Source organism: Hemitrygon akajei, chromosome 23, assembly GCF_048418815.1.
Source record: "Hemitrygon akajei chromosome 23, sHemAka1.3, whole genome shotgun sequence".
NCBI classification, from domain to species: domain Eukaryota; kingdom Metazoa; phylum Chordata; class Chondrichthyes; order Myliobatiformes; family Dasyatidae; genus Hemitrygon; species Hemitrygon akajei.
In genome coordinates this window covers 44,650,438-44,677,451 of record NC_133146.1, presented here as the reverse complement: position 1 = coordinate 44,677,451, position 27,014 = coordinate 44,650,438, and the positions used below count along the sequence as shown (strand labels likewise).

The 27,014-nt window shown below is 38.6% G+C and overlaps 1 protein-coding gene across 12 annotated transcripts in view; it reads left to right on the top strand.

Moving 5' to 3' along the window:
• The first annotated feature begins 1,835 nt into the window (after positions 1 to 1,835).
• The window catches only part of jakmip3 (Janus kinase and microtubule interacting protein 3), a 347,134-nt gene continuing 321,955 nt past the window's right edge, over positions 1,836 to 27,014 (top strand). For all 12 annotated transcript variants that reach the window (XM_073027549.1, XM_073027548.1, XM_073027547.1 and 9 more), the window contains exon 1: positions 1,836 to 1,993. The gene's annotated coding sequence lies outside the window, so the exon portion shown is untranslated. The remainder of the gene's footprint in view (positions 1,994 to 27,014) is intronic.

Below are 27,014 nucleotides of genomic sequence, written 5' to 3'. Positions count from 1 at the left end.
AGAGCATCTCTGAATGCACAACATGTCAAACCCTGAAGTGGATGGGCAGCAGAAGACCACGTATATACACTCAATGGCCACTTTACTAGGTACAGGGAGTACATAATAAAGTGGCTCAACCTCCTGCATTCGCAAGTAAAATTAAAATGAAGTTTAAACTTGGAAACGATAGCATCTTTAGCAAGTACTTTGGTATCTCAGCTGGCTTCATGTTGAATTTGACTGAAAACTATTCAGTCCTTTTAAACCATTTAAAAATTGACAACTCTGCAGTCAGCAGAAATCCAAGTGTCCAAATGTCCCGATGCTTCCGATGTTTTAAAGTGACAGTCCACAGAGAAAATGAACCCTAGGGGTACATAACAATGTGAAGATTCAGTAATGTATCTGTTAGTCCATGGGACTGCAGTTCATATTGCTTAATTGAGTGGATGAAGAGAAAATTGAGGGGATGAAACCTTGCTTACGCAAGGTGCAACATACTCCCAACCCCTTTAAAAAAAATACTTCTATTTAGTACTAATATGGCTTCTTTTAATCTTTATAAAACCATAGTAATTTTGGATATTAGAAATAAAGAACCACTTGCTAGCTCTTACCCATGATCTTCAAAATGTTCCTAAAAGTTAAGAGACATAATGCAGATTATGTCCTGAATCTGCATTAAGTATGTTTTTATTTATTGAGAAGCAATTGATTTCATCCTGGACAATGGCCATGTTCATTGTAATTGCTGGCAGATCATTCTCCAAAGTGTAACCCAGGTATTATGGAGGCAGTCAAGACAAAGAGTTCAATTTCTGAAGGCTGGCAAAGGAGTACAAAATCAATTTGTTCTTCATCTGAATCTAAATTACTTGTCTTGTAATGTTTGTTTAATATGAGAATGGGCAAATCATTACCAGGATGTTGGGGGGGTGGGGGGGTGTGTGACATGAAGTATTGTAAACTGAAAGCCAAGAATCCCACTGATCACTAGATTTAAATCTATGCATTTTCAATTATAATGTTGTTGCAACTTGATACCACCAATGTACTTTCAGTTAATGTCTGTTTGTGTAATCAGATATTGTTGGCTCAGGTATGAATAAATAAATTCATGCTGGTTACCACCTGACAATTTTAGTGTGCAAATATATAAAATTATTATTTTTCTATTACATCTATGATGCATATAGATATAATAGCTTTATTTTGCCAAGTTAGAAATTGAAGATTTGTTTTTAGGAATCATTTCAGCGTAACAATAAAGTTCGTGACATTGCCTCCACAATGCAATTGCAATTTATATCACTTTGAAAGCAATTTGTGCAATTTTCACTTAATTAACTAATTACATAGTGAACGTTTGTAATTACACTGATACCACAGATGACCTGTCTGAACCCCTATCCTACAGGATTATGTATGTAAGCATCTAGAAGTCATGCTAAACATGATAAATGCGCTGTACCTTTTCTGAAAATGAATGCAGCCAGTCACTGCTGCACACTGCAACATTCTGCTATTGTGTTTTTGTATTATCCTACCTCAAATAAGATAATATTATGTGAATGAAAAAGTAACTGGAATACCATGGTAACCCTTTAGTAGTTTTCACTGTGTTTCCAAGTGGATAAAATGCCTTAATATTGAAGAGTAATTTCTGTCTGGCTTTAAATTCTCTGCTTCAATCTATTACAGGTGTTTGCTTAGGTTTTTTGTCTAGTGACAGACTAATAAGAGATAACCCATTCAGATTGTAAATTAGGGGAGGGAATGTACTGGTAAGCTTTATAACTGATCTCCTTTAATGACGTGCCTGCACTCGGTATACATTCTGCAGTGACACTGCAATGGCTGAGGGGCGGCTGTTGGCGGCTTGGAATGAGCTCATTCTCCCAGGAGGGAGCAAGGCTCAGAGTGAATCACTGAGAAGCTGCAGCTCGCGTGTGAAATACGTCCTCATTCCCTCTTTACTGGCCTGATTCTTCACTTGGGGGCTGTGCACATGGTAAGGAGATAACTCGTTTGATTCATTTCAAATTATGCAAAGAGTGCTTTTTGATGAATCATTGATACTCCAGCATTTCCTTTTATTGGAGGGACTGAGGGCCTGAATTAAATTCTAGAACATCCGGACAGATCCACACTCTTTGGATAATGCTGTCCTGCCTGTGTGCCAAAATACCTTTAAATGAATTTGTGAAAAAAACAACTCACAGTTTGGGAGGATAATTGGTGATGCAGACAGCAAAAGGCACCTCCTCAATGTTAGAGCACTACCATACACAGCAGCCTGTGCTTTGCACTTTGGAACATGTATTTTAAGGTTAGTGATTTTATTCCGTCTGAAGATATTTCACCTTACATGCTATAAGCTACATTATATATATAATGTCCTGTGTTGCTTGGCTGCATCGAGATAAAATAAGCTGCAGTGTCTTGAAGGAAAGCCAAAGAGAAATTAGGCCCATTTAATATTAATATCATAATGAAGAAAAACGCTGGAGCTATTTTATTTAAAAACGTGATTGCTTAACAGGTATTACATTTGACAGATGTTCTTCAGCTTTATCACGTAAACTGTTTCAGTATCTGTTAAATTTGCATGTTTATAATGACACAGCTGTACAGGGGCTCTTGCTTAGTAACATTTAAAATCTGATTGACAAGGAAAGGTACTATTTCAATGCAGCTATAAATTTCATTTAATCTCACTAAAGTCAGTCTCCTAAATGACAGAAAAGGCCTCAAATCTGTTCACTGTTTAATATGCAGACAGTAGTTTTCGGTTGTGGGACATTTGTAATTTGGGAGATCACACAGAGCTGTCATGGTTCATTGCAATATAGTCATCCATCTATTTTCAATTTAGATATTATTAGTGATTTACTTCCTAATTCTACTTTGAAAGGATATTTATTGTTTGCATTTCATTGTGGACTTTGCATTGTGCTCTGCTCTTGTTTTTGGATAATTCTGCAGAGATCATTTTTAAAATTTATTGACCCTGACAAAAAGGCCATTTTATTTTATGACTAGACAGGTACAATGAGTTGTGCACTGAAATGTGTTAGTGCACAGTGGGGTAATTCTGTGCGCACTATGAAATCCAGCTAGATTCTCTTTAATTGTTAACTTTAGTCAAAGAAGATGGTAGGTCACTGGCTCAGGGATGAGACAGAGGGGGGAGGGGGGGGGATTGTGGAAGTTGAAGATTCTGTGGATGGTCTTGCAATCTAGCAAGCATTGGGTCTATGTAACAATGCTATCAAATGTTAAAGAATAGGATTACTGCACTGCCACTATAATGCTCTTTTGTAGAAAGGCCTTCATAGAAATGTAATTAAAAGCCTTAAGTTATTATTAATGCTCATTGAAGGGTGTCGAACAAAACACGTCAAAGCTAGCAGTTAGTAGGCAGTAGGCTGATTGTAGTTGACATACGACTGCACAAAGTGCTGAATAAGAATTGATACCTAGGATGGCTGGTATACTATTAAAAAGGCTGAATTCCAGGAAAGCTGAATAGCAGCACCATAACTGCCTGCACCGGGTGCAGCACGACACTGCACAACTAACCTACAGAACAGGCCGAGAAAAAAGCTAACAGGTCGCAGAAGGGGCCAAAGATTCTATTTGTTCCTTATGTATTTTCCATGTTAATTCCCAACCCTACCCCTCTTTTCCCCTCCTGGAACATTTTAATTGTTTTATGTTTCTGTATCCATAGTAACAGCACTGAAATTAATGTAATGAAACAATAAAAGGTAACAGAAATAAAGCAGGAAAGATTGCTGTGAAGAGAACAGTATCAAGTATAAGATCAGAAGAGGAAAGTATCGTCCTGGGGACTGTCTGTCTGAACATCTTTTTGTTGTATGATAACATTTTAATTTAATGTTTTGTTCTAACACTACAGGCAAAGCATTGCTCAATACCAGTATGTCAGTTGAAATACAGTCATGCACTTTGCTTCCATGATTTTGTGAAGTTATAAAATGAAATTGCATTGAAGTCCCCCATATTTATATGAATAATATTTAGACTTTTGAGAATTATGTACTGGTCAGTGACAAAACATAATGTTTTGAAGATGAATTATTTAAAAATATTTAAATAATCACATTTTTAGATCATCGCAAATATGTAGCTTATGAGGTGAAGACTGCAGGCTGAAAATATAGGCGACATATGTGCAAGTTTCAAGATTGTTTAATGTCATTTCCAGTACACAATTGTAAAGAAGAATGAAAAAATTGTTACTCTGGATCTGATACAGCAAAAATAAACACGATGATACAAAGAACACAATAAATATACTGCATATATATAAGATTCTGTGAAATGTTATACTAAATTTCAAGAAGAACTAAGATTTAGTTTCATCACTATGTGGGATAACATGTATGGATTGTATTGCTTACATTTATTTATAGGCTGTTTCTTGAACAATATTACCAGTTTTTGGCAGTAAACCGTATATATATGTGTGTATATACAAATAACCAACACGTGCTCACACTGTACTTATGCCAGATTGAGTAATTCAAATACATTTAAATTTACTAAGAGCTAATGGTGAACACAATGAGAGAGGGCATGATGACTACAGTTTAATGTAAACAGAAATCTTCATTGTCAATGCCATAAATTTTCAAGTTAGAGAAAGTTAGGATAGGTGGATTGTTTGAAAACTGAATGATGAATGTTCTGAATCTAATGACTGGATAATGGCAGGACATTCTGCCCGAAAGAACAGAACATACCACCTGGAGGTCTGTTTTGGAGAACGTTGAACATGAGAACAGTGATTTTGAATGTACACTAAGGGAGGGGAGTTCATCAAAATAAAAAGGTGCTGAATTGGATGAGGCAGGCAAAATTCTGAATACTGTTTTGGTTGGATTGGGACTAGTGAGGAGGATTTAGTAAAGCTAGTGCAGGCATAAACAGACTCATGAAGATGTGCATCATCAGGCTGTGTTTCCTCTCAGAAGAGACATAGAATCAATGACTGAAGTATGGAAGCTATGGGCAGAGCCAAACATTGTGACTTTGGATTGGCCATTGTTGAGTTGTGGTACGTTTTGACTCATTCATTGCTTAATATTAAAAAGCCACTGGGATTTCACAGAGACATCTAGTGAATCAAGATACAATATGTTCATGTGAGGATGGAGAGAGATAAGCACCGAAGATGGAAACATGGAATACACCATGGGGATTTATTGAGAATCTAAGTGTATATAGCAGTGTCTGTTGTGGAAGCAACGTGATAAGAATGAAATGAAGAGAGTGCATTGCCAGACCAGCAAATTACTAGCAAGAGCTTGATCAAAGAGTCATAAAGCATGAAAATGGGCCACTCTGGTCAATCTATTAGTCCCATCTTCCAGAACTTCAATCAAGCCTTTTACATCTAGCCAATTCAAGTGCTCATCTTGACTCTTCTAAAATGCTGTTGCTACCTCTGTTGCCACCACTCTCTCAGGCAGCATATTCTAGGTACATGCCACTCTCTGGGTGAAAAAGTTTCCCACAAATCCTCTCTAAATATTGTTCCCATTATCCTAAATCTATGCCTTCCAGTTTTATCTGTCTCTGATAGGCAGAGGTTTCCCGCAGTCGATACTAACTATACAACTCATAATTTTAAATACTTAAATCCAATCCCTTCTTAGTGTCCTCCACTGCAGGGAAAGCCATACCTATCCTGTCCAGTCTCTCCTCGTAACGGAATTGCTCCATCGCAGCCAACGTTCTGGTGAATCTCCTTCGCATCCACTCAAGCATAATTTTATCTTTCCTATGATATGGTGACCACAACTGTTTCTGAAGTAGGAAGCAGTGAATTTAAGTCTGCGATAAACCACAGAAAGGCTAAGCAAAGCAAAAATAAACAATGGGGTTTACCTTTTTGATAAATCAGAGCAGGTAATGCAGTGAATAAGCCATTTCTAGAGGTGGAAGGCAATAGTGCATTTGTGGATGGGTATTTAGCAGAATAAGTAGATACTCAGACAGGGACATTCAGTGTTCTAAGTTGAACAGTGGCAGTCAAGGGAATATGTGGTGGGTTGCAAAGAATAACTGAGCAAGAATAAAGAGCATTACAATCCCATCTAGCATTGGAATTGCTCGTGAAATTAGTGTGAGTGATGTGAGAATGGAGAGACTTCAGAAGATTCAGTCAGTAAGTGGGGAGAGAGAGAGCGAGAGAAAGAGAAAATCACACTATAAAATACTGAGATATTTTTGATTTTTAAATTAGCAGCACTCAGTTTGACATTAGTTATGACAGAAACACATCATGAAGTTGTTGTCCTAAGAGTGCAACTCCAACTTTTGATCAAATCACCTAAAATAAAGGGATAAATCTTCTCATTGTTCATCTTGGGATTAGGTGGCAGAGAGAATCCCCTTTATATCACAAAATGATTGATTTCAACTGAATGAATTTCAATAGAACTGAGTGGGTGGAGAATTTACCCTGCATGCTTCATAGCCTCAAGCCACTGTCAAAAGGACTGCTTTTTCGAGCCAACAAGGCTAATTTACATTGTAATAGCAATTTTCATACCATCAAAAGCATATTTAGTTTTGGTGCCAACTTTAACAGTTTGTGACTGTTGCAAATGGAGCCAAGTGCATAAATTCAACAGGTTCTGAATCAGAATCAGAATCACATTTATTATCTCCAACATATCAACATATGTCATGAAATTTGTTGTTTTGCAGCAGTACAGTGCGAGACATAAAATTACAATGAATTGCAAAAATAAATACTGCAAAAGATAAATAACAGGATAGTGTTCTTGGGTTAATGGACCAATCAGAAATCTGATGGAGGAGAAAATGCCATTCTTAAAACATTGAGTGTGGGTCTTCAAGCTCCTGTAATTCCTCCCAAGTGGTAGTAATGCCAACAGGGCATGTCCTGGATGGTCAGAATTTCCAATGACGAATGCTACTTTCTTGAGGCACTATTTCTTGAAGATGTCCTCAATAACAGGAAGGTAGCGCCCATGATGGAACTGGAAGATTGAGAATGAGGAAAACAGTGGAATGGCAGCACAAACTAACCGGCAAATTCTAGCAATTTAAAACTCTTGTCAAGATTTTATTTTCTGACATGTTTCTGGGTTATAAATGTATTGACGTTGCCATGTGTTGTATTCCAGCAAGATGTTGGGTTATATACAGAAAGTAATTAAGGTTCCTTTACACACTACCTTGTTTAATTCCAGATGTATTCCTTCTTTCACCTCTCTACAATCAGTTGTATTCACAAAACTACATGGCTTAGATGGTATGTTATCACAATGTGTTTCTTATTACCTAGACACCTGGTTGATTGCATCTCTGACACTTGAGACTCTAACACTTATGGCTCTTCTTTTTATAGTTAAAAATCATCCATGGCAGCAGAGAAGCTTACCCTGGAGGAAGAACGTTAGGCTGCAGCACTATAATAGCATGGCAGCCTGAAAATAAAACAGAGTGACTGTGAAGTGAGTTTCCAGGCAGAATAGTAAATGTTAAAATACTAAAATAGGTGAGACCCCTCCATAGGTCAGGGTCGGCCAGGAACGTCGCGTCCCAGCTGCCTACGTGATAGCCACGCCAGTGCACACAGCAGGACAGTGCAATATGGAGAGGAAGGTGTTGCCCATGTAGCAGGCAAAGGAACCGCAGAGACTGATACAGTTTGGCACCTGCGATGTCTCAGGAGTTCAACTCAACGTGGGACTGCGTTCGGGACTCCAGCTCCAGAACTTTTCCTTGCAGTTTACTCCTGAAGCCTTCACAATGAGCGGTTGTAGGCGGAGGAAGCGTGGGTTTGAGACCACAGCTTTCCTTCTCAGGTAGCGCAGTAGCTTAGTGGTTGGCACAGCACCTTACAGTACATGCGACCGAGGCTCAATTCCCGTCACTCCCTGTAAGGACTTTATACGCTCTTCCCGTGACCATGTGGGTTTCCTCAGGCTGTTCCAGTTTCCTCCCACAGTCCAAAGATGGACAGGTTGGTAGCTTAATTGGTCATTGTAAGATTTCCCATGATTAGGCTCAGATTAAATCGGGGGATTGCTGAGCACATGGCCCACAGGGCTGGAAGGGCCTATTCCTCAATGAATAAATAACATGAGCTGCCAACCATGGCTGACGAGCCTCATCTGCACAAAGTGACTGGTTTTAAGGCACCACTAACTCGCCCTTGCCCTTTCTCCACTCAGTAGAAACAGTTCCACTGGGCTTAGTAGCTAAGCCACACATGAAGGCTGGGAGCTGCACTTGGTTGTCAGAGGCTAATTGAGACTCGTGCCATTGGGACTATTTAATAAGTTGTGGGACCTTATCCACATTACCCTCCGGCTATAACAACTGTAAGGAACCTAAAAGACTGGTAAATTTTATTAAATATTGCATTTCTACAAAAATCATAATTGTTTTTAATATTTTATTTTATGAAGTAAATGGGATTAGATCTTCTGGAAGAGATTCTTTGTCAGTAGTTGTTGAATGATGGCTTGAAAATGAGCAAAATCATAGTTTTCTGTAATGTCTTATTTAGCATCTAATTGAAGAGGTAGAACTTTGTAACACTGATTACCCCCGGGTAAAAAAAGTCAACTCATGGGCACCCTCTACACGTGAATGAGTTTCCAATAATATCATTACATTCAAAAATCAGGTACATTTGCTTAAATTAATTCCTACAAACAGCAGAGCTAATTTTCTCTCGCTGTACTTTTAGTAATTTTTTTCCATCAGTTTATGTGCTTTCAATGCCATTCATTGTAATACTGTGGGGGTATGGTTATAATATCAAGTGATTTCTATGTATTTTCTAAATCAACATGGACAAGATGAGTCCAAACTGGAACCTATTCAATACCAGGTAGAGCCTGTGGTGGGAGTTCTCCCTTGTAGAATATGTGCAACGAAACCAATCTTGATTGCTGCACCTCAGAAACTCAGTGATAGTCTTGGCCCCCTGACTATATCCATGAAAAACACTTAACTGGAGCTAATCAAATGAATGTTCTTTTATTTTCGCTTCCCCAATTTTGTCCTAACTTATTCTCTAGTCTTTGTGGAACTGACATGACTTAAAAAAAACCATCCTGTCCATATCTGTGGCCATGGAGTACTGATTACTGTTAACAAGCCATCCAAGCTCCCAATACGATGCACATTTCAAAATGAAAGTTTGCCACTGGCCATATTGCAGAAGAAATGACATTAATATCTAGAGCCTGCATCTGAAAAGCCCACTGATTTGTTTGTACATGTAAATAAAGAGAAAGCAAAAGGGTTTACGTTACAATGGATTGCATTCACAGTTTGGTTGCTGGTGCTCAGTGAACCAGATTTTAGAATACAGATTTTTTTTTACACATGAAGATTGAAGAAATACAAGTCCCTGCCGGATACAAATTTAATGAAAGCAGGCTCAGATTTAAAGAATCTTGCCCCAGCTTCTTCTACCTCCCACCACTACCTCTTTCCTCCCCCACTACCATCACTTTCTTCCTATTTTTGTTTATCAATGTGCTGCCTCAGTCCCAGAAGTTAGGAATTGTTTCTCCACCCAGGAATTCCTTCTTCAGTCTGATCCCAACCTGTGAAACCCTTTTGTAATTTTTGCAACACTGTAAATGTTACACCTGTCAATGTGCTGTTGCATCTTCACAATGGGCTTAAATGTGGAACAGTGAAATTTAATATCAAAGCTGTAAAGCAGTATTGGAATCTTTAAAAATCACATTGTCAGGAATGTACTTTCTTAATGAGATGTTGTCTATTCCACCTTTTGAATAAACTATGAGTTTCAGTACTTATATGCTTTCATAGATATTTATTATTAATTATTGCAGTTAGTGAAAGGAACCAGAGTCTTTTGTTGTTTTATATATTAAAGGATCTAAAGCAATAGATAAACAATTACCATTGAGATGTAAATAATTGTTGGACAAATTGCATGGGACCTGGCAGAGGTATTTAAAATGCCATTAACCTTTAGTGCTCTATCAGAGGACTGGAGTATTACTAATGTTGTTCTGTTCTTTAAGAAAGGCTCTAAAAATAAGCTGTGAAATTACAGGCTGATGAACCTGACTTCAGTCGTGGGTTAATTATTGAACAGTGTTCTGAGCAACAGGATATGTAAGTATTTGAATTGAGAAAGCCTCATTAGGGAGAGTCCACATGTCTTTGTGTATGTTAATTCATGTTCAACCAATCTTCCAAAGTTTTCAAGGAAGTTGCCAGGAAAGTTGATGAAGAACTGGCTGTGGATGGAGTTTATGTGGACTTTAGCAAGGCCTTTGACAAAGTCCTGCATTGGAGGCTGGTCTAGAATGTTTAGTCATTTGGCATTCAGGATGAAGTAGTAAATTGAATTCAATATTGGCTAAGTGGGAGTAACTAGAGGGTGGCGGTAGATGGTTGTCTTTCTGACTGGAGGACTGTGACTAGTGATGTGCTGCAACAATTGTGCTGGGTCTGTTGTTCTTTCTCATCTCTCTTAATGACTTGGATGATAGTGTGGTAAACTGGATCAGCAAATATGCAGATGACACAAAGATTGGGGATTTAGTGGACAGCAAGGAAGGCTCTCAAAGCTTGCAGCAGGATCTGAACCAGCTGGGAAAAATGGGGGAATATAGTAGATGGATTTAATGCAGATAAATGTGAAGTACTGCACTTTGGGAGGACAAACCAGGGTAAGATTTACACAGTGAATGGTGAGGCCCTGAGGAGTGTAGTAGAAAAATGGAATTTGGGAATACAGATCCATAATTCCTTGAAAGTAGTATAATAGGTAGTAGGATCATAAACAGTGCTTTTGACACATTGGCCTTCATAAATCAAAGTATTAAGTACAGGAGTTGGGATGTTATGTTGAAGTAGTGTAAGATGTTGGTCAAGCCATGTTTGGAGCATCGTGTGCAGTTTTGGTCACGTGCCCCCGATAAGACTGAAATAGTACGGTGAAGATTTACAAGGATGCTGCTGGGACTTGAGGACATGAGTTATAGGAAAAGGTTGAATAGGTTTGTATTTTATTCCCTGGAGCGCAGGGAAATGAGGGGAGGTTAAATTCAAACAGCTTCTTTCCACTGAGGTTGTGCAAGATTAGAACTAGAGGTCATAGGCTAAGGGCAAAAGGTAAAATATTTAAGGAGAACCTAAGGGGAAACCTCTTCACTCAGAGGGTGGTGTGAATGTGGAATGATCTGCCACATGCAGGTTCGATTGCAACATTTAAGGTAAGTTTGGGTGAGTAAATGGATGAGAGGGTTATGGAAGGCTATGTCCTGGTACAGGACTAGAAAGAGTTACAGATTAGCATAGACTGGTTGGGCAGAAGGGCCTGCTCCTATGCTGTAGCACTCTATGGCTCTATGACTAATGAATCATATTAATGAATCCTTCAACATTGTATATCTTTCAATTTGATTGGAAATCAAAACCATGATGGATAGCACTGAATAAATAAATGGTTAAATTACTTGAGAGACTAGGATATCTCCCGCAATGGACAGCTTTCAAAATTCAATTGTAAGATCTGGTAACCACACAAGAGGAAGGATGCCATTTTATTGGAGAGTTTGCAGAAGAGAGTTAGTAGAATATTGCATGAGTGAGAGGATTTTAGCTATGGGGAGATACTGGAAAAAGCTGGGCTGTTTTCTCTGAAACGTATAGAGAGGGTGGAACTGATAGGTAAGATTAGGAAAGGCTGAGATAGATCAGAGATTCAAAATCTTTTATCCCATTGGAAGGGTATCAAAAATAATGGGATAGTGCTTTAAAGTGAGAGAAGTTTTAAAGGGGATTGTAGGGGGTTGATATCTGGAATATACTACCAGACTATGTGGTAGAATCAAATTCAATTCTTATGTTTAAAAGGTATTTATGCAGCCACTGAAAAAGGCAAGATATAGAAGGTTATGGTTAGAATGTGGGGAAATGGGATTGGTGGAGATGGGCAAAATGGTTGGCATGGTTTCAAGGGGTCAGAGGGCATGTCTCAACTATGACTCTATTGTATAGCCTGTAGAAAGCCTATCTTCAATTAACAAATCGAGTACCTGCACTTACTTTGGATCTTCTTTTGTTTCTCAAACTTTTCAAAACACTTAGTTTATCTTTGAAATGCAAAGATTCACCCAAAGTGGTTATTTTATAGAACATTCCCTCAAGGATTTTCTACACGTACTTTACTGGAGCAAAGACTGGAGCAGATTTGGTTCCAATAAACTCAGAGCGGAACAGTCAGGAGGAAGACCAACAATTTTGATTCTCTAGCTCTCTGTTAGAATTTTGTCAGTCTAGGAGCTGTTCTGCTATATAAAATGAATTCTTCATATGCATTACATTTTCAGCATGTTGCTTATTACAAGTTTGGCAGCTGGTGGATTAAATACCACGGGGAAGGAGAGCTTATGAAACAAAAGATATTAGTTCCTCTACTTTAGTGGCAGTTCTCTGCAAGGTGCAAGTAGCTAACGAAACTCCAGTGTATGGTGTTTATTTATTTCATAAATGCTCCTTACAATCACGTGCAACTGTAAACATAGGCCAAAGTTTAAAATGTGCTCGTTCTTTCAAATCTGACAAGAAAATAAGCGGATTTTTTGTAATGTGTATAATTGCAAAATATGATTTTATTGCTGTTAGCTCTTGGTCAGTGAGAGTGCAGAATGTGCATAAGTTCCTCCAGGAATTTCCTCAAATTTGTTTTCCAATTCATGAGATTAAACTCTGTGGAAAATAATAATTTTTCATTTAATCTTTGTTAAAGCCATGGTGACAGAGTGGGAGAAATCACTAATGACCAAACTTTGTTCCACCTTTGTTGAGCAACTCAGCAGGATCATGGCTGACCTTTAAAAGCTATTGTTTCCAATCTTCTAGAGGTATGGAGTGTAAATGTGTGGATTACCAATATTATTGCTGAACCCTAACTGCTCTTACACTAGATATTACACAAGGGTCGTTTAAGGGTCAACCAGAATGTTGGGTTGGGAGTTAATTCAGCAGATTTTTCTGCTGCTCATTACCAATAATTACTCATTTAGAACAAACCTGGATTATGACCTAAATTTAAATTCCCTGGCTACACAGTGGAATTTAAACTTTGCTCTCTTGATTGTTGGACTGGTAGTTTAACCATTGTATCACAATAATGCTTTTAGCAACTACTGATTTATGTTTATTTTTCCCAAGATTATGGGTGCTGGTGACACATCTCTACTTTTCCTTAAGAAACTAGAGAATATTCCTTTTCCAAGCTACTAAGCAGTGCACTTCAACTTTTTGACTTAGTGACATTTATATCACATATTCATGTATCCCCTTTAACACATTCAAAATGACTCAGGAACTTCAGAGAATCATTATCAAACAAAAAAAATGAATCAAGCCATGAAAGAGACACTTGGACAGATGACTAAATGCTTGGCCGGGGGTGGGGCGAGGGCGGTGGGTGTGAGGAAGGTTTGAAAGAAATATTTTAAAGCTGAGAAAAGAGGTAGAGAAGGCAACAAGAATTAGTATGGGACTCCAGTTGTAAAAGGTTTGGCAGCTGAAAGCCTGCACATATGAAGAAATTCATGGATGATCATGAGACTCGAATTATCTCAGGGTTTAAAGAGTTGGAAATAGATACTTTATTGATCCTAAAGGAAATTTCAGTGTCACAGAAGCATTGCAAGCACACATATAAATATTAGAAGAGAAGTAGAAAGAATAAAAGATAAGTTACAACAAATAGTCTAACAGGAGGGGGTCATCACTTCCCTGGCTATAGGTTGACTTATTATAGAGTCTTACGGCCAAGGGTACGAATGACCTCATATAGCACTCTTTGGAGCAGTGCAGTTGTCTTAGTCTATTACAAAAGTGGCCTCTGTTCAGCCAGGGTGGCACACAGAGGGTGAGAAACATTGTCCAGAATTGCCAGGAGTTTCAGTAAGGTCCTTTGTTCTACCAGCCTCCAGTGTGTCCAGTTTGACTCCTATAACAGAGCCAGTCTGCCTGTTGGCATGACCCGTGTTGATGCTATTGTCCCAGCACACCACCGCATAGAAGGTCGTATTGGCAACAACAGACTGGTAGAACACGTGAAGGAGAAGCCTTCTTCACTTATCGAGATAAGGAGAGATGAGACCACTTAGGGATTAGGAATTAATTCAACATATGCTATTGTTGGGAGGAATAAGGAAAGAAGATGGTAATTAGACACTAGTCAGCTTTGTTCTAGACCAGGTCAACCAATTTGTGTTTGGTAGATCTACTGTAAACTTATCCATACAAATGCCATTACATTTGTGATGTGACCTGATGGTGTTGTTAATTCTCTGGGGAGTTAGGCAGTGAGTAGCTGTTTTGGAACCCAGATATAGCTTTGCCGAGCAGGTAGTTGGTAATGTGTCATGATAGAATTATTCATGACACCTTCTATTTTCCTTCTGATGGCTGTCCTCTGAATGGATGAAAAATAGCTGGAGTGGATTTGTACTTTTTGTGGGAAGAACATGTAGGGGAACTTTCCAACTTGTTGAGAATGCATCAGTATTCTCTTTAAGCCACTGCTTTGCTGGAAGGCTCCAAGGTCCTGGAGGGGAGACCTTTTGGAACCCTGTTTGAGGGGAAAGGGAATTTAGTGAGTGCGCCCAGATGTGAAGCTACAGCCAGTTTCTAAAACAGGCCTTCACAGAGTATTGGCATTGATATTGGTTTATTATTGTTGCATGTACCAAGCTATAATGAAAAGCTTGTCTTGCATACTAGTCATTCAAACAGTTCAAAACAATTACACAGTGCTTTGAGGTAGAACAAGCTAAAACATTAACAATGCAGAATGAAGTACAGAAGCTACAAAGAAAGTCAATGCAGGGAAACAATTAATTCTAATATCAAAATGAGGTTAATTGTGAGGCCAAGAATCTATCTTATTATACAAGAGACCTGTTCAAGAATCTGATAACAATAGATAAAAGCTGTTCTTGAGCCTGGTGCTATATGCTTTCTGGCTTTTCTATCTTCTACAAGATGGATGAGGGGTAGATGGGGTCTTTGATAATGCTGTTTGTTTTAATGAAGCAGATAGAAGAGTAGACAGAGTCCATAGAGGGGAATCTGGTATCTGTGATGTGCTAAGCTGTTTCCACAACTCTCTATAGTTTCTTGTGGTTACGTGCAGGGCAGTTACGATACCAAGCTGTTCTGCATCCAAATTGAAACATATAAGACTATTGAAATTGAAACATATAAGATTGAAACATATAAGATTAGTAAGGGATTGGACACACTGGAGGCAGGAAGCATGTTCCCGCTGATGGGTGAATCCAGAACTAGAGGCCACAGTTTAAGAATAAGAGGTAGGCCATTTAGAACAGAGATGCAAAAAAACTTTTTCACCCAGAGAGTGGAATGCTCTGCCCCAGAAGGCAGTGGAGGCCAAGTCTCTGGATGCATTCAAGAGAGAGTTAGATGGAGCTCTTATAGATAGCGGGGTCAAGGGATATGGGGAGAGGGCAGGAACGGGGGTACTGATTGTGTATGATCAGCCATGATCACAGTGAATGGTGGTACTGGCTAGAAGGGCCGAATGGCCTACTCCTGCACCTACTGTTTATTGTCTATTATCAAATGGAATGCTTTGTAGGGAGCCCCAAATAAAATTGAGAAGGGTCAAAGGGGACATGCCAAGCTTCTGTAGCCTGCTGAGAAAGCAGACGTGTTGGTGAGCTTTCCTGAACAAGACAGCAACAAGGCTGGACCAGAACAGGTTATTGGTGATGTCCACTCTTAGGAACTTGAAGCTCTCAATCCTCTCAACATCAACACCATGTTCTGTTGACATAGAGGAAAATGATGTTGTCATGATGCAATGTCAGTAAGCTCTCTATCTCCTTCCTATACTCAGACTCGTCATTATTTTTAGATGCAGCCCACTATAGAGATCTCACCTGCAAACTTGTAGATGGAGTTAGAGCAATATCTGGCCGTGCAGTCTAAGTATACAGGGAGTCGAGTAGGGGTCTGAGGACACAAACCTATGGGTCATCAGTTCTGAGAATGATCATGACAGAGGTTTTGCTGTCTATCATTAGTAACTGCAGTCTGTTGGCCAGGAAGTCAAGGATCCAGTTGCAGAGGGAAGCTTTGACTCTGTGGATTTGGAGTTTGGTGATGAGTTTTCCTGGAATTATAGTATTGAAGCTGCAGCTGTAGTCAATAAACAATATTCTCATAGAGGTGTCTTCACTGTCCAGATGCTCCAGCCATGAATGTAGAGCCAGAAGTTAGCATCTGGCATAGAACTCTTTCAGCACTGAGCAAATTGCAGAGGGTTAAGGTGGTCTGGGAAGCGGCAGTGAATGTGGGCCATGGTGAGCTTCCTGATGGTAGATGTCAGAGGTGTCATTAAGGCATATTATCGTGGTTTTCCTGGGTACTGAGATATAGTAGCATTTATCAGTAAAGCTGAGATGCCCTCAGTTCGCATAACCTTTCCATTTCCAGTATTCAACCTTTTCTTGATATATGGAGTGAACTGAGGGTTGCTTCTATGATATGGGAACTTTGAGAAGAGCCTAAAATAGATTATGTTCTTGAAATACTTGGCTGAAGATGGTTGGAGAGGATTTGCATTCCTGTGCTTGTCTCCAAAAGATTTAATTTTGGAGAGGTCTGTGGATGCATCTTGCTGAATATCAACCAGTACTCGTCACTATAAGTGGTCAGAATACGGAATTTTAACTGATGTTTAGATATGTATTTTTTCTTCTGTCCTGTTCCTGTTAATACACGTGGTTTAAACCTTTGTATAGATTTCTGTAGTGGTACGAGGCAGCTTAGTGGCTTGCTGGGTTACTTCCGAGGATACTTAAATGTGAATTATACAGCATCCATGCAACCTGAGATGAAGATTCCAAAGCTAGGACAATTGCATCTGTGACAGATTGATTTTTGAAAACCAGGTTGTTTTTACTTCACTGCTCTTCTGGAGATCCACATTTTTGGCCTCAGCCTTTCCCAATTAATGGTGTTGCTGCCAGGACACTTTTGATGATTAATGTTGTAGACTACCACTCGGAGCGAGCCTTTTGTTGCTCACTGTGCTTTCTGCAAGTGCTACTAAATAAGAAATACTCTTAATATGCATTTGCAAAGGGAGTATGGCATGCAATAAATAGCAGATCTCTTTGCCCCGTTTCACATTATATTATGAGACTTAACAAGGTTTAAAAGTAATGCTTGAGGACTCCGTCCTCATTATTTACCACCATGCTACTACCTGGAATGCCTCTGTCTCAGCAGAATACAGGAGTATACAACGGAGCCTGGGTCTTTGTCTGTTTTAGTAATAGTGTTGAAACTTTCCACATTTTGAAGCAAATGACCCATACTAATTGTAGTTTTAGGGTCCACAGAGGGCAGCTTTCCAGAGCTGTATGTTATTGGTACTGTCTGTATTCTGTGCCTTGGTTGATGTTAGATGACTAACTTTATTATAGATTTTTGTAGTGGTCGATACAGCTAATTGGCTTGCTGGGCTATTTCAGAGTATATTTAAGCGTGAATCATTTTGCTCTACAAACCTGGCCAAGTAAAAGTGGAAGATTTTCTGCCCTGAAAGACAATAAGATAATTTCTTTGTGGAATCTTTAATGAACTAGGTACTCGCTGCAAAATTGATTCATTGAAATTAAATTTTCAGCTTTGTGTTGAGATTTACATTCAAATTCCAAAAGTCTTCTGAATTTCTAGTCCAGTAACATTATTATGATATCCTCCCAAATTCATGACTTACAAATTATTTTTAGCCATTTCATTTTTGATAAGGGGTATTAGTTTCAAAGTTCAGAGTAAATTTAATATCAAAGTACATACATCTCACCAGATACAACCCTAAGATTCATTTTCTTTCAGGCATACTCAATACCTACTAAAATAATAACCATAATAGAATTAATGAAAGACTGCATCAACTTAGGCATTCAACCAGTGTGCAAAAGACATGAACTGTGCAAATATAGAAATAAATAAATAATAATAAATAAACAACAAATACTGAGAGCATGAGATGAAGAGTTCTTGAAAATGAGTCCATAGGTTGTGGAAACTTTTCAATGATGTGAAGTTGAGTGAAGTTAACCCCTTTGGTTCAAGAGCTTGATGGTGGGAGTTTAATAGCTATTCCAGAACCCGGTGATGTGAGTCCTGAGGTTCCTGTACCTTCTTCCTGATCACAGCAGCGAGAGGAGAGCATGACCTGGGTGCTGGTGGTCCCTAATGATAGATGCTGCCTTCCTGCAACAATGTTTCATGTAGATGTGCTCAGTGGTGGGGAGGGCTTTACCTGTGATGGACTGGGACGTATCCATTACTTTTTTGTTAGATCTTCCATTCAAAGGCATTAGTTTTTCCATACCAGGCTGTGATGTAGTCAGTCAATATAATTTCCACCACACATCTAGAGAAGTTTTTCAAAGTTTTATATGTCATGTTGAATCTTTGCAGACTCCTAAGGAAGTGGAGGCACTGCCGTGCGCTTTTCATAATTGCCATTACATGCTGGGCCCAGGACAGGTCCTTCAAAATAATAACCAAGGAATTTAAAGTTACTGACCTCTGATACTTCGATGAGGACTGACAGGTCAATCTGGTTTCCTCCTCCCAAAGTCAATAATCAGTTTCTTGCTCTTGCTGACATTGAGTAAGGGGTTATTGTTATGGCACCACTCAGACAGATTTTCAAACTCCATCTTATATGCTGATTTGTCACCACCTCTGATTTGGCCTAAGACAGTGGTATCATCAGCAAACTTGAATATGGTATTGGAGTTATGAATCAGAATCAGGTTTATTATCACCAGCATGTGACGTGAAATTAGTTAACTTAGCAACAGCAGTTCAATGCATTACATAATTTAGCAGAGAGAAAAAAATAAAATAAAATAAATCATCATAATATGAAATAAACAAGTAAATCAATTATGTGTATTGAATGGATTAAAAAACATGCAAAACAGAAATACTGTATATTAAAAAATGTGAGGTAGTGTCCACTTAGGAATCAGATGGCAGAGGGAGAGAAGCTGTTCCTGAATTGCTGAGTGTGTGCCTTCAGGATTCTGTACCTCCTACCTGATGGTAGCAGTGAGAAAAGGGCATGCCCTGGGTGCTGGAAGTACAACTCTCCACAGAACAACTACAGAAGCCACATAGTCGAAAGGGTAAATCAAGTAGAGCAGGGGGCTAAGCACACAGCCTTGTGGTGCACCTGTGCTGATGGAGATTGTGGAGGAGATGTTGCTGCCAATCTGAACTGACTAGCATCTGCAAGTGAGGAAATTGAGGATCCAATCGCACAAAGAGATAATGAGGCCAAGGTCTTGCTAATTTTCAGTTTCACAAACAAAACACCACTCAGAAAGCAGCTACAAATTAACATAATAAAAAATATAGCTATCAACTAATAGCTTTCAGAAATTATAAAGCAAAAGTGAATGCATTAATTTTGAACTTTATTCCCTTAGGAGTACCATATGCATTTGAATTACCTTATGCATTGAATGCTGGTCGATTAGTAAAACTAAAATCCAAAATCATGGACCTTTAGGGATTGGATAAACAACAAAATAGACTATTTGAAATGAAATGATAAATCTCACATATAATTGACCAGAGGTCTGAAAGCAGAACTCCAATCATTCATGTAATTTGTGATTAAACTGTCAGGAATCAAGCAATGCTTTTAAACAAATCAGAGAATGGGATATCAAGTAATCCTGCTGAAATAAAAATAACAAGGAACAAAGCTGCAGATGTGAGACTTCTGTTTTCTGGTTTCCTATTTGGTGACGCAAATTTTGCATATCAAGAAGTAGGAAATCTATACCATAAACACAGGGTTCTAACTTGATTTTTTAACAAGATATTTTGTTCCTCTCTATATTTGCAACACAGTTTCACTTAATTGGATGGATGGGCACAGTTAAACTGGGAATAGACAGGTTTGAGGAAGAATGAGGTGGCTATGAAAAAAATACTATCTTTTAATTTTCACTACTTTTTAAAAACTTCCAGGTTATTCCTAATTTACAGGTCATCATAATGATTTATTAAAATGGAATTATTTCTGATAATAGTGTTGACCTCCAGTGAAAAAGAACAGAAATCTTCTTAGCTATTGTTCAGATAGATCTGAAACTAGTTCAAGGATGCACTGATTCTGCTGGTGACTGATTGCTAAATGCTTGCAGCACATAATAAATAGCATGAAGGAAAGTGAATACGAAGCCAATGTTGCTCGTTTATAAATTTAAAAGACATCACTAGAAATATTGGAAATCAGGCATCAGAACAAAATCTATTATAAATAAACTGCATGTGTAGAGAGCAAGACAAACTTATGATGATTGGGTCATTACCCTGAAACAGAACTTGCAAGTACATTGAGCCATTTAGATCTTTTAATGTTACTGCGGCTTTTCAGCCATCAACAGAAAATACAGCATGATTGGGTGAGTGGAGAATTATCAAAGCAAAATGATTTGTTCTTTCAGAAAAAAAGTCTTAATAAAAAGATGTTCTTAAGCTTGACATTATGACCGTTCAAATGTTTATAGGAATGACTCTGTTATTCAAAAGATTATTTTTATAATTGCAATAGGACAAAGACAAAAATTATTGTTTTCAAAGAACCTTATTTGCAAAAGTTAATTTATTTTTATATAATTGAATAAAAGTACTATCTTATATTTTCTAACAACTGAATCAATCAGTAATTTGTTTGTGTGCTGTTTGTTCAGATTCATCTGCTCCACATTACATCTCTAGGGTTTCCTTGAAACACTTGCAAACATTTCAGTCCTATACACTATGTACTGTCAGCCCCTCCTTCTTCCCCTCAGCTCTATCAGTATTCAACTTCAACATTTTCATGTCATTTTCCAATTGGTTCAAATTTTAATCATCTGCTTAATCATGTGAGCCCTCTTATTTTTCTCTTAACTCTTTAATGGAATTATCCAGTTTTCCATCCAGCAGTCAAAACAGATTTTTCTAGACACAAGCAATAGTCGAATACTTTTATATTAGAAGTAATCTAGTAATCCTGCTGATTCACTTGGTCTAAATTAAAGGATTAAATGAGACAGTTATATGTCCTCTTCACATGATTTCATTGGTAAATTAATCCCTCAAACCGTAGAGACTGGGAAGGCGTATCATGAGGGACAGTAGACAGTTAATAACAAGGTGCTTAACTCTATTGATGTATGGAAGTGTTTGGCAGTCCAAGTCCATAGCTCCCTGACAGTGGCTGCGTAGTTTGATAGGATGTTAAAGAAGGCATATGGTATGGTTGCCTTTATTACTTGAGTCACTGAGTTCAACAGTTAGGAAGCTATGTTGCACCTTGTTGGACTGCATCTGCAGTATTGCATTCAGATCTGGTTACCCTATTAAAGGAAGGATGTGGAGGCTTTGGAAAGTGTGCAGAAGAGGTGTACAGGTTTACCTGTATTAGAGGGTATGTGCGATAAGGAGAGGCTAGACAAACTTGAGCTATTTTCTCTGAGTGATGGAGATTGAGGGAAGAGCTAACAGAATTTTTTAAGGTTATAGAATATGCCGCCTGATAGTGGAGGCAAATACAATAGAGGTGTTTACGAGACTCTCAGACAGGCACACACGAAACAGAACTTTCCTAGACTGTTTCAATGATTCTGTAGTTTTGATGTTGTATATCCTGTGTGTCTTTCACTCGCTTTTTGCCGTTTATGCAATTTTTGGGTTTTTTTGGGCGTTGGGTGTTTGATGTTTTCTTTGAGAAGGTTCCATGTTGTTCCTTCATTTCATGGCTGTCTGTGGGAAGAAGAATCTCCGGGCTGTATACTGCATCCATACTTTCAATGTACTTTGAGGGATATGGACATTGAGTAGTCAGAAGGGATTAGTTAGATGTATAATTACTTGTTTAATTAGTTTGACACAACATAGTGGGTGGAAGAGATCTATATTCTAAATGAATCAGAAACAGAATCAGGTTTAATATCACCAGCATATGACATGAAATTTGTTAACTCAACAGGAGCAGTACATTGCAAATACATAGTCATATAGATAAAGTAATATTATATAAAACAAATGAGATCCTTAAGTTACCCCACATTGATTTAGATTCATGCATTCCCTTTGATAAGAAAATAAACCCTATACATGCATTCCCTTTGATAAGGAAATAAACTCATACAGTTAAATAAACTCCATGCACATATAAAATTACAGATATAAAAAGTGTACCAGATTATTATCCCACGGCCTATTAAATGCTCCCAATGGTGTGTGGCTCAAATAGCCTCTGACAACCAGGTCCAGTTCCTGGCTTTCATTTGTGGCTTAGTTACTAAGCCTGGCGGAACCATTTCTACCGACAGTAGAAGGGGCAAAGGCAGGTTACTGGTGTCTTAAAACCAGTCGCTGTGGGCAGATGGGGTCCACTAGCCATGGTTGGCCACTCATTTAGGAGAAGGCAAACTTTGATCTCAAATCTCCACGGCCTTGCGGCTATACCCACTCATGGGGAAGGCTTCGGGAGTAAACCTTGAGGAAAAAATCTGGAGCTGGAGTACCTAAGGCCTGGAGTTCCTGCAGTCCCTACATGAGTTCAATACAGACTGGCAACTCCTCCGATGCTGCTGATACCAAGCTGCATCAGTCTCTGCCATTCCTTTGGGTTCATCAATTGTACGGAGTGTGGGAGCTTGCTACATAGGCAACAGCTTGCTCTCCATATCGTACTGCCCAGGCTTGTGTATCTAGACAGTTAGGACACAATATCCATGGCTAACTCTGACCGCTGGAGGCCTCAGATTGTTATTAGTTGTAAATTTAACTTGTTAAGAAATTATTCAGTCTTCAGATTTCTTCACTTCTCATATTAGGCTACATTTGATATTTCCAAAGTACCTATCAGGCACCAGTAATTTTAGTGCTTTACTCCCTCAGATTAGCATTGTATACATCTGGTTTCATATCATTTGCTGTAATTATCACATCAGTCTAATTGCCTTTAAGAGTATGAATGCATTAAATTATATATTTTGGATCAACAATCTCTTGTTCTCACATAGACTTAATGCAGACCAATAACTCTTAGTATTAACAATTATAGATTGCATTCAGTTAATTACTGGAAGCTATGGACTCAATCATGCTTATCTCTATTTCTTAAGTCTTCCTGTATATGTGACTGATTGGATCCCGACTCCCATTGACTCACTGTGGAGTCCTGACCTTTCCTCCTTCCAGCTGTCACTTTTGAAGTTCCCTGACTCGCTCTTTTTGGATCAGACCCTGTTCTCAGTAGCCTACTGTGCTCTGATTACGTTGTATTGAGCTGAGCTTACTAAGTCGAGCCTTCAGGGGATTTCCAAAGCCTTGACACTCTCCACCTCAGAATATATTTCTTTCCTAATTAACCTGCACTTGATGCAGATCATTCATCAACTCTGTAAATAGTGAGAGTCCTGAAACAAACAAAATCTTCCCCAGAATTCATGTTCTTCCAAACTCTTTGTGAGACCCTGTCATGTTAGTTCACTATAGCGTCTTATTTTGAGCCCAATGTTTCTTACCTTGTTTATGAAGTCTTATGACATAGCTGTTGTTCTAAGACATCTGCAAAATAAATCTCCTGGGCTGTTCAAGTAGAAAACGGACTTTTCAAGATTTCAGAATCGTCCCCCATTGTTCTGAATTTGCCATGTCATTGTCAAATTGACATCTTTGGCAGAGGCTACTCATAATAGACTGTCTTTCATTGGCTTGGAAATTATAACACCTTTTCCTCTGGGATACCTTATCTCTCTTTAACTCTCCAACCAATAACTCTGCCTCAAAATGGCTGTTTCTGAACCTAAGAGGTATTTCTGAAATCAATACTTTTTCTCTCAGTACTTTGCTGGCATCGTGATGAAATATGTAATTGATCAGCAACATCCACATGTCTGACTTTGCTTTTTGCCATTCAGTCAGTATTGTGAAACCAACTTGCCTTCAGTATGCACTTAATGCCACTGAGGGAATGCCCTTTTTAATATGTCCACTCTCACTGTGAACACACATCTAGAAATATTGCGTTCCTATTTATACTCCCACACCATATTTCTTGGTTCTCTGCCAAATCATTTTTCTTGCCCTTTTCATCACTAAATCACACAACAATATTTCTGCCTAAACTCTTCCAGGAAGATCTCACATTCAACTGCCTGCTTTTTTTTCCAACCCAAAGTACACAATACTCATTGGATAAGCTGTTGTCGAGTTCCGTCCTTTGTACAGATCCACCTGCGCAGTCTCTACACTTTCCCTCATAGATATAGCTGCTTGCCTACACTCATAGATATGAGTGCTTTCATAGCTGTTTTCCCTCATAGATATAGCTGCTTGCCTAGACTCGTCCCAGGTTGCACTCTCTGTTGCTGTCCCAATGTAGGCAATGAACTATTGTTTTCTATAGCTTCCTTGTGGGTACTGTATTGGTATTGGTTTGTTACTGCTCAATGCACCAAGATGCAATGAAAAGCTTGTCTTGCAAGCTGTTCATATGGATCAAATCATTACACAGTGCATTGAGGTAGAACAAAGTAAAACAACAACAATATAGAACAAAGTGTTGAAGCTGCAGAAAAAATACAGTACAGATAAGAAAGATACGAGGTAGATTGTAAGGTCAAGTATCCATCTTATTGTACAAGAGTCTGCTTAGGGTGTGGTGGAAGCTCTCCTTGAACCTGGTGGTACAGACTTTTTGTACCTTCTGCCTGATGGGAAAGGCGAGAAGAGAGAATTTCCAGAATGGGTGAGGTCATTGTTTATTTTGCCTGTTTTACTAAAGCAGCAAGGATATAGATGGAGACCTTGAAACCCTGGACTATCTGTATTTGCTATCTGAGACCCTTTGGTAGCTCTCAGATTACCTTGACCTAAGCTCTGCTGGTGTAGGACCAGTGCACCTGAAATGCGAGTGGATTCTAGCTCTAGTTGTTGTCCAATGCTGTGATATTTCAGAAACACAGCCCCTCTACCAAGGACTCAGCAGTTCACCTGCCCTGTAACCTGGAGGGCCCTTGCTCATGTGAGTCAAACATCATTTTGCTCTGTCTCAACAGAAAAAATGCTTACAGTATTTCAGATACACAGTTGTAGCCTACAGTAGAATTACTTAACATTGTAGGAATGCATAGAGTTATGATGCCATCTTCAGTTAGTACTGTGTCCTTAACTGTACTGTCCTTATTATTTTCCACAGGTTTATAATCTAATCCAACCAATTCTTCATCCTCAGTTTCTGTTGGATGTATCAAGTTCAAGTTGAAGTTTAATTGTTATTCAACCATACCTGAATACCCATGAATACAGCAAACAAAACAGTGTTACTTGTGGTTTCTTGAGTGGGTCCATTTCTGCTATCTATGCCCTTGCATCCAAGTCTTATGGGGATCCCTATCTGCTATTATGTTCAGTAACAGCTTGCAATGCATCCTACCCTTTGATAAATACAGCACTGGGCCACCTTGAATGGGAACTCTAAGTCTTCCATAACATATATGACGTGGCTTTCCTCCTCTCGGACTCCCATGGCCTTGCAAGTTGTTTTCAGGCACGTGCAGGGATATTTCATTACAATTATCCAAGTCCAAGGTGAGACCACACATGGAGTGATGTGTGCAAATTTTGATCTCCTTACTTAAGAGGGGTTTCAACAGTGATCCACCAGATTGATGCCTAGGATGACAGAGTTGATTCAGCCTGCTGTACTCGCTGGAATTTAAAGAAAATTGAAAAGAAATCTAATTGAAATGTACAAAAATCTGACAGGGCTTGACAAGCTGGAATCAGGGACAATATTTACCTGGGATGGGGGGAGGGGGAAAGGAGTCACAATATCACCACATGAGAAGAAACGTCTGTGCTCAGTATGTACTAAAAGTGTGGATTATCTGCCACATGAAGTTGTGAAGTTCATGGTGCTGAATATAACTGGGAAGGAGATATATTTCTAGGTGCATAGTGAGTATGAGAAGTGAAGAGGGAAAAGGGATTGAGTCAGATGATCAGCTATGATTGCATTGAGAAATAAATTATCTATTTCTGCTTTGATATTTCCGTTTTATGTTCTATGACCTGCAGCATTTCCCTCCTTTTGGTCCCAGTATTTTTCTGCTGAGCCCACTTGTACCTTCTACACGACTGAAGGAGACATTTGTGCTGTGCTATCCTTTCTATGGGCTTGTTTACTTGCATCTAAGAATCATGCCGTGAGCAAAACATTCTAACATCTTTAAGCACAATCTTCATGCTGGAATGATATCCTATGTACTTTCTTGCCAGAGCGCCATTCTGTATTTAATATTTCAGTAATATTTGAGTAACATTGTAAATGTATTGTTTGATCAAGTGTTCTTTGCTGTTTACATAATTAATTACAGGTTTTATGTAAAAGTATGTAAATGGCATACATCATTATGTCACCACATCATAAGTGTGTGCCTCGCTGAAGGAAAAACAAAATACAGATGCACTATCCTCCACACTATGTTTTTCTTTTGATTAGTTTTATTTTGGAGTTACAAAGCACAACAAATGCCATTTTGTATTCTCTTCACAAGGATTCAATGTCCTGCTACTGTTCTGTACAATACCATCTCAACCTTGAATCCAGTGTAGTGTCTGTAAATACAATTGTGTTGCTGCCTGCATCAACACAGTTTCAGAGATATAAAGAGAGCATAATTTATTGAAGATAGTAAATTTCAACTGAACTGCAATACCTTGATACAATATATCAAGAATCATCCTGTATATGCATAGGTATAAAAATTTATACAATTCTATATGCGTGGCAAAGGATATTTCAATGAGTCTGGAGTGCTCCAGCACATACTGAGTTGTCAAGTAAATGTGAGCTTTTTCATTATATCATGTCTTGGTCAGCATTT